Source organism: Gossypium arboreum, chromosome 3 (genome assembly GCF_025698485.1).
Source record: "Gossypium arboreum isolate Shixiya-1 chromosome 3, ASM2569848v2, whole genome shotgun sequence".
In the NCBI taxonomy this organism is placed as follows: Eukaryota; Viridiplantae; Streptophyta; class Magnoliopsida; order Malvales; family Malvaceae; genus Gossypium; species Gossypium arboreum.
The window spans coordinates 50,380,790-50,387,979 of NC_069072.1; the positions used below are offsets into that span (position 1 = coordinate 50,380,790).

At 38.3% G+C, this 7,190-nt stretch overlaps 1 non-coding gene across 1 annotated transcript; it reads left to right on the top strand.

Moving 5' to 3' along the window:
- The first annotated feature begins 5,888 nt into the window (after positions 1–5,888).
- LOC128291298 (small nucleolar RNA R71) lies at positions 5,889–5,994 on the top strand. The gene has a single exon (XR_008281074.1). It is a non-coding gene; the product is annotated as a small nucleolar RNA R71 (small nucleolar RNA).
- Positions 5,995–7,190: the final 1,196 nt, after the last annotated feature.

Genomic DNA, 7,190 nt, shown 5'->3' on the forward strand with positions numbered 1-7,190 from the left:
AATCAAAATAAATCCTTCTCAACTTATAATCTCTATAAAAAATATCTCAAAATAATCCACAGGTAATCATACATTTAAAATTCAACTAAAAGAACATTAGAGCTTCAAACATTCCAAGTTGAGTATTTAATCACGCAAAACTTAGGCATTTCCCCTTATCTAAGTGGTTACCTCGATTCGAAATCTCACAGAATTTAACATCCTCACTAAAGATTCACTCAAATCGCTCAAAGTGTTTAAGGACAATGAAAGTAGCACTCATCAGTCAATATGAAAAATTATTACCAGAAGCTTGCATGAAAATCAAATCTCCACCACTATAAATTGAGATGAAACATCAATCTAAAGGTCTTTAGAGAGTTGTAACATGGCTTTGGTTAGGGGGTGTGGTCACAAGCTGAAAGAAAAGGTTAGAATCGAGATTGAATTGAAAAATCACTTAACTAGAAAAAGATTTACTCATCACTTGTGTACAACCGAGCTTCTTCTTAGAATATGGGATTTAAATACTTAAGTTCAAAAACAAAAGATTACTACTAATGTATATACACATTTTTTTAAGAACAAGTTAAATAACTTAGACTAACTATTAAGAACAAGACATAGCTGAGCAACTATTTTAATTCGAATCTCGACAAAAATAGGGATCAAATTTAATTTAGGGGATTTCAACAATAATGGGTTCAGGGTTAATATTAAGGGTAATACAAGAAATGGCTTGTTAGCTCAACGGGATTTACTAAGGGTTAATCGTAGAGGTAGGCTTTTCATGACATGAGTGGGTTAATCCTAAGTGCCTTTCTCATTTTGACATATCAAATCAAATAGTGTGGTCTTGACATGCATAATCAAGTAAGTTCTAGAATAATAGTTCATTACTGACACACTCAAAGCAATAATAAAAGTGAGCATGAAAGAATTAATAGATGCTCAAAAGGCTCAAAAATCTCATAAGAATTATGGCTTTTTGATGTTTAAAACTTGTGAATTCCAACTCAAAGTAATACCTAAACTTTTAGGGAAACAACCTAAAATTTTAAATTCTTAAAAATCAACTTATCATGCTTGATTCTCTAATGTATTAAACTTTAAACAATCAATGCATAAATGCCTATGTTTTAATTCAAGATATATCAATCAAAATCATAAATCAATCAAAATTTATCCTAAATATGATATGAGAGCTTTTTAAGAGAACAAGGTAGTCATTCAGGGATTTTTCTAATAATGAAATAAATACCCCCCCACACTTAAGATGTACATTTTCTTCAATGTACAAAGATAGATATTTTGACAAATGTAAGTGTAAGTTCATAAAGATAGGGAGAAAAGTGAAACTTCCTGAGTAATGAATGAATTTCCTTGAATTGAAGTTTCGGAGAATAATCGGCGTGAGGTTGGAGGAGGATACTCCGGCGGTGGTAGAGGTTCATTAGTCCATAAGTCCTGTGCCAAAAGAATATTATATCTGAAGTTGGTTATGGTCGAGGTCGAGCAGGACATGGCAGTTGTGGAAAACCTTTTCCAGTGGAGTTTCGAGTCCCTGAGTAATAGTGAGCTTTGGAGCTTTTTATAACTGTGATAGCATCAGGAACTCTTTTAGAAAATATATAAAGAAGAATGATTACTCGGTAGGAAATAACCGGAATTCAAAATTGTTAAATAAAAATAAGATGAAAGAAAAATAAAAAGTAGTCTTAAAATAAAATAAAAGTAAAAACATAAAATAATAAATGAAAGTTTTTAAACATCTTCATTGCTAGATGGTTTGTGAGGTGGGGGTGGCGATGAGATGTGGAGGTGCTGAAAAATATGCTGTAGAGTAGCATCAATGTTGTCAAATCGTTGAAAGCACTACTACTCAAATTGAGTGAGGCGCTCAGAGATGTTAGCATATGAAGCCGCCGCATGAACTGGACGAGAGGGTGGTGGTGGCTGAGACGGTGGGTCCTCGTGCTGTGGGGGGACATCATCAGTAATGTCCTCATGGGCCTCCTCCTCGGTAGATTGGGCGAGACGATATTGACGAGGGTAGGTTCCTCGACGCTTTTCGATGATCCTCATACTTAGCATGCTTGAGATACCTTGTGGAGACATCTGGCTAATGAGGGTCAAGGAAGATTCCTGGGCCGCGATGTTGAGGAGCCCGAAGTGTCGAGCCAACTAAGTAACATAGGGGCCAATGGAGATGACCCCCTTCCTATACCGCTCCGTCTGGTGTTGAATGTTGAGGGCAATGAAATAGGCAAGGTCGAAGACGTGCCCGTGCGACATACACCATAGAAAGTAGGTGTTGTGAGTGTTGACAATACCAGTGCTCTCTCGCCTTCCTGTAATTGTGTGAGACAAAATGGCGTGAAGGTACCTCAGAGATGGAGGGAGAGCCGATGCCTTGGAGCAACTAGGATTATAGGTGGCTGCACTAGGTACTAGTGCGTCCCAGCACCGTGAAGGAGAACGATGGATGTGGCGGTTGAGAGCATGTAAGTCATTCTCCTCCTTGAATTCCTCTGTATATAAGCCCAGTACAGTACCAAATTCTGGGATGCTTAGCTAGTAGACTAATCTGCCTAGGCAAAATTAGACCGTGTCGGGATAATGTTAAACATAGTTCCATCGTGAGCTCGAGATATGTTGGCTCGATGATCCCAAAGAAAAGCTCCCAAGGGTCAGAGGTTAGGAGGGCTTGAATCGTATCAACCAACTGAACTTGTTTTACTGCATCCTAGTCGATGCAGCGGCCCAGAGTATTTGGAAAAGTTCTTCTTGGGGCCCGATGGGGAATTGCAGGAAAGGGTGGCAAATTTTCGCGGTCGACCCCGAGGAAGATGATACTCCCTTTCTTTTCTTTGAAGCAGGGATAGCAGTTTTCTTTCCTCGTGAAGACGACATTGTATACCTACAAGCAAAACCATTATTTCATCGGGAGGAATGTTCAAGGTAATAGAAAAGCAAATCCAAAAAGGCAAAAGTCATAAATTAGAACGAATAATCTCGGTCACAACTACTAGCAAACTTAATCAAAAACAATTTTATGGTGTATCATTAGTATGAAAATAGTATGAGTTTCCTAAAAAACTGGTAAATAATTCTATGTTAGTACATTTTATTGATGGAGAATATCAACCCAAAAGTCATGAGTATTTTCACTTTAAACTAATAAAATGTAACAGATAAATCATGCAACAAGGAAAAACTTCAACATGAAAAGATAATAACTACTCTAGATATAAAATGTGAGTGATAAAGGGATGAAAAAACATAAAAAATGCATAGTACTATGATAACTTAACATGAAAAATGAGTGCAATTAAAGGGAAAAGAATAAACAAACACTGGAAAGGGGAGAATGAGCGTAAAAAATGGAGTTGGAAGTGGTGCACAGGCGTGGCGGGGAGGGCGTGTGGACTTGTAGCCGCTAGGGTCAGGGTTTTTGGGTGAAGAAGACAATGAATAGTGCAGCCTATTTATAGATTTTGGGGCACATGGCCAGGGAACACACCTGTGTTCCCTAATTTTTTCCCGTGTGACTCGCGAATTTTGAATTTGGGCACGTCTAACATTTTGTCCACACCCGTGTCCCTTGGGTGTGTGGATGCACACCGCTGTGTCGCACGATCGTTTTCAGATTTGTTCGCTTCTCCCACACTCGTGTATGTAGGTCCACTCCCATGTTAATTTAACACGTTCGCCCACGGTTGCTTGGCACGGGCGTGTCACACACCCGTGTTAATTTGACAGATTCGCCCACGGCCATGTCGTACGGCCGTGGCAAATTTTCGTAGCCCATGTTGGGGAAATCTTTGCCCTGTTTCCACACAGTTATAAGCACGCTCGTGTGCTAGGCCGTATCTGTGTGGTAAACCTGTATTCAAGAGCTCTGTTAGTAAGTTAGGTGTTAAACACTAAAATTGAAAGAAGTTAATACAGTTTGTGCTCGGGTTGCCTCCCAAGAAGCGCTTATTTATAGTCTAAGCTCGACTTACCTCTCCATTGAATGGTTATGATGGTTTGAGGAGTTTATACTCCTTATTCCTGCTACCATTCTCATCAAAATAAGGTTTTAGACGGGTGTTGTTTACCTTAAATGTGCCAAACTTGGGATGACTTACCTCGACTGTACCAAATAGGAAAATGCTAAGTACTGTAAGAGGGATTTCTTCATTCGGTTTGGTAGTGACAATGTGAGGATCTGCAACATCTAATAATACTTTATCTCCAACCTTAAGTTGATTTGGGAAGGTGTTGAGCTCGTTCTGGCATAGTTTTGATTTATTGTGTGTTCTTAGTTTATGCGTTCGCCATTCATCTAGCTCCTCGATTTGTAGCCTTCGATCTTCATGAATAGGTCCTCTGCTACTGCTTGAGAATGGCTCATGTACTTCCTTCAGACTCATTTCCTTGAATGGTGATTGTTTCGTCTCCCACACGGAGTGTGAGCTCACCTGTGCCAACATCAATAATTGTTTTAGCACTTGCTAAAAAGGGCCGTCCTAAAATCAAAGGAGTGTTGTTATCCTCCTTTATGTCTAGAACAATGAAGTTAACGGGAAATATGAATTTATCGATTTTAACTAGCACATCTTCAATAATACCCCTAGGAAACCTTATAGTTTTATCTGCCAATTGAATGCTCATCCTAGTCTGTTTGGGTTTCCCAAGACCTAGTTGTTTAAACATTTTGCAGGGCATGACGTTAATACTAGCCCCTAAACCAACTAATGCATTATTAACATCTAAACTACCAATTAAGCAAGGAATAGTAAAACTCCTGGATCTTTTAGTTTGTTGGGTAGTTTATTCTGTAGAATAGTTGAGCAAACTACGTTTAGCTCCACATGCAATACCTCATCCAGCTTCCGTTTATTTGCTAAAATCTGCTTTAAAAATTTCATTGCGTTTGGCATCTGCGATAAAGCTTCAATAAATGGTAAGTTAATATGTAATTTTTTTAAGAGTTTAAGGAATTTACCAAATTGCTCATCTGAGCAGTCTTTTCTTGTCGCGCTGGGGTATGCACACGAGGTTTATATTCGACATTCAGTGATTTATTTTTATTATGACCTACCTCACATTGACCTCTGCTCACCACAGTTTCTTGCCTCGGTTCTGGCTCAGGCTCAACGAATCCTTCTTCATCTTGAACATTAATCGTGTTGAGCTGTTCCCTTGGGTTGGGTTCAGTATTACTTGGCAAGCTACCTTGTCGTCGTTTGGAGATTAGTTTGGAAAGCTAGCCTATCTAAGTTTCGAGCCCTTGGATCGACGCTTGTTGATTTTTAAGTGCTGTCTTGGTGTTTTGAAAACGAGTTTTTGACACCTATATAAATTTAGACAATATCTCTTCAAGGTTTGATTTCTTTTCCTGTTGATAGGGTGGTTGTTGAAAACCCGGAGGATGTTGTGGTCTTTGATTTCCTTGACCGCCATACGAGAAATTGGGATGGTTCCTCCAACCTACATTATAAGTGTTACTATATGGGTTATTTTGGGATCTAGAGTTATTGCTACCCATATATTGGACTTGTTCCTCCTCAATGCTAGGGTTGTAAGGTTGATACTTTGTGCATGCTCCTCCTCCATTCATCCCGCACCTCATTACTGGATGTACCTGAGTAGAACCAAGTAAACCATCAATCTTTTTATTTAGAAGTTCTACCTGGTTTGACAGCATAGTAACCGAATCGACCTTATAAATGCCTGCTATTTTAGTTGGCTTAGTCCTCATGACTTGCCACTGATAGTTATTCAGTGACATCTCTTCAATAAATTCGTAAGCCTCTTTAGGTGTTTTGTTGTTGATGGTTCCCCCGACTACTGCATCAATCATTTGCCTTGTCAAGGGGTTCACACCATTGTAGAATGTTTGAACTTGCAACCATAGAGGTAATCCATGGTGAGGACACCTTCGCAGTAGGTCCTTGTATCTCTCCCATGCATCGTAAAGAGTTTCTAAGTCCATCTGCACAAAAGAAGAGATATCATTACGTAATTTGGCTATTTTAGCCAGCAGGAAATATTTTAATAGAAATTTTTCGGTCACTTGTTCCCAAGTAGTAATTGACCCTCGTGGTAATGAGTTCAACCACTGTTTAGCTTTGTTCCTCAATAAAAAGGGAATAACCGAAGACGAATGGCATCGTGAGAAATGCCATTAATTTTAAATGTATCGCAGAATTCCAGGAAATTTGCCAAGTGAGTGTTTGGATCCTCATCCTGCAAACCATCAAACTGAACAAATTGCTGTATCATTTGAATAGTGTTAGGTTTTAGTTCAAAATTATTTACAGCAATAGCAGGCCTAACTATACTTGACTCAGTTCCTGTTAAAGTAGGTTTATCATAATCATACATAGTACGAGGAACAGGATTTTGATTTGCTAGTTCAACGGGTATCGCAAGAGGTAGCTGATTGTCTTGGTTTTCAGCCATCTCCTCGGTTGGGGTTTGAATATCGTCCTCTTGCTCGTTCTTTGTGTATCTTAAGCTTCGCCGTATTTCTCTTTGGTTTCTACGAACTATGCGATCGATTTCTTCGTCAAAAAGTAGTGGTCCTAACGGGTTTCTTCTAGTCATAAACTATAAAAACCTGCCAAGATAAAGAAAAAGTAAATTAAAAAATAAAAATAGAATTAACTTGGAAGAAAAATAAATGGCTAAAGTAATAAAAATTGAGTGTTCCTAATATCTTAGTTCCCCGGCAACGGTGCCAAAAACTTGATCGCGATTTTCATGACAGGTAAGTTTTATATATTTATAATTAATCATTCTCGAAACTAACTATTATCACAATGTAGGCAAGTGTACCTATCGAACAGTAGTATAGTTTTAGCAAGACCGGATTGTCGAACCCAAAGGAACTAAAAGTACTAGTAATGACTGTCTTTTTATTATCTAGCCTAAGAATAAGGGGGGTTTTGTTTTAACTAACTAATTATCTAAAATAAAAATGCATAGAAAATAGAATTGGGGAATTACTTTTGGAAAAATGATTGAATTAAGACAATACCTAAGGAAGAATCCACCTAGACTTCACTTGTTATTCTGACTTCGAATCGGACGATTTATTCATTTAACTTGTTCCGTAGAGATCCCTAAGTTATGTTATTATCCCTATTCAAGACTAATAACGTCTAATCCCCGGACTGAATAATTGAGACTTTTCTCTAATTAACACCCTAGGGTTGCAT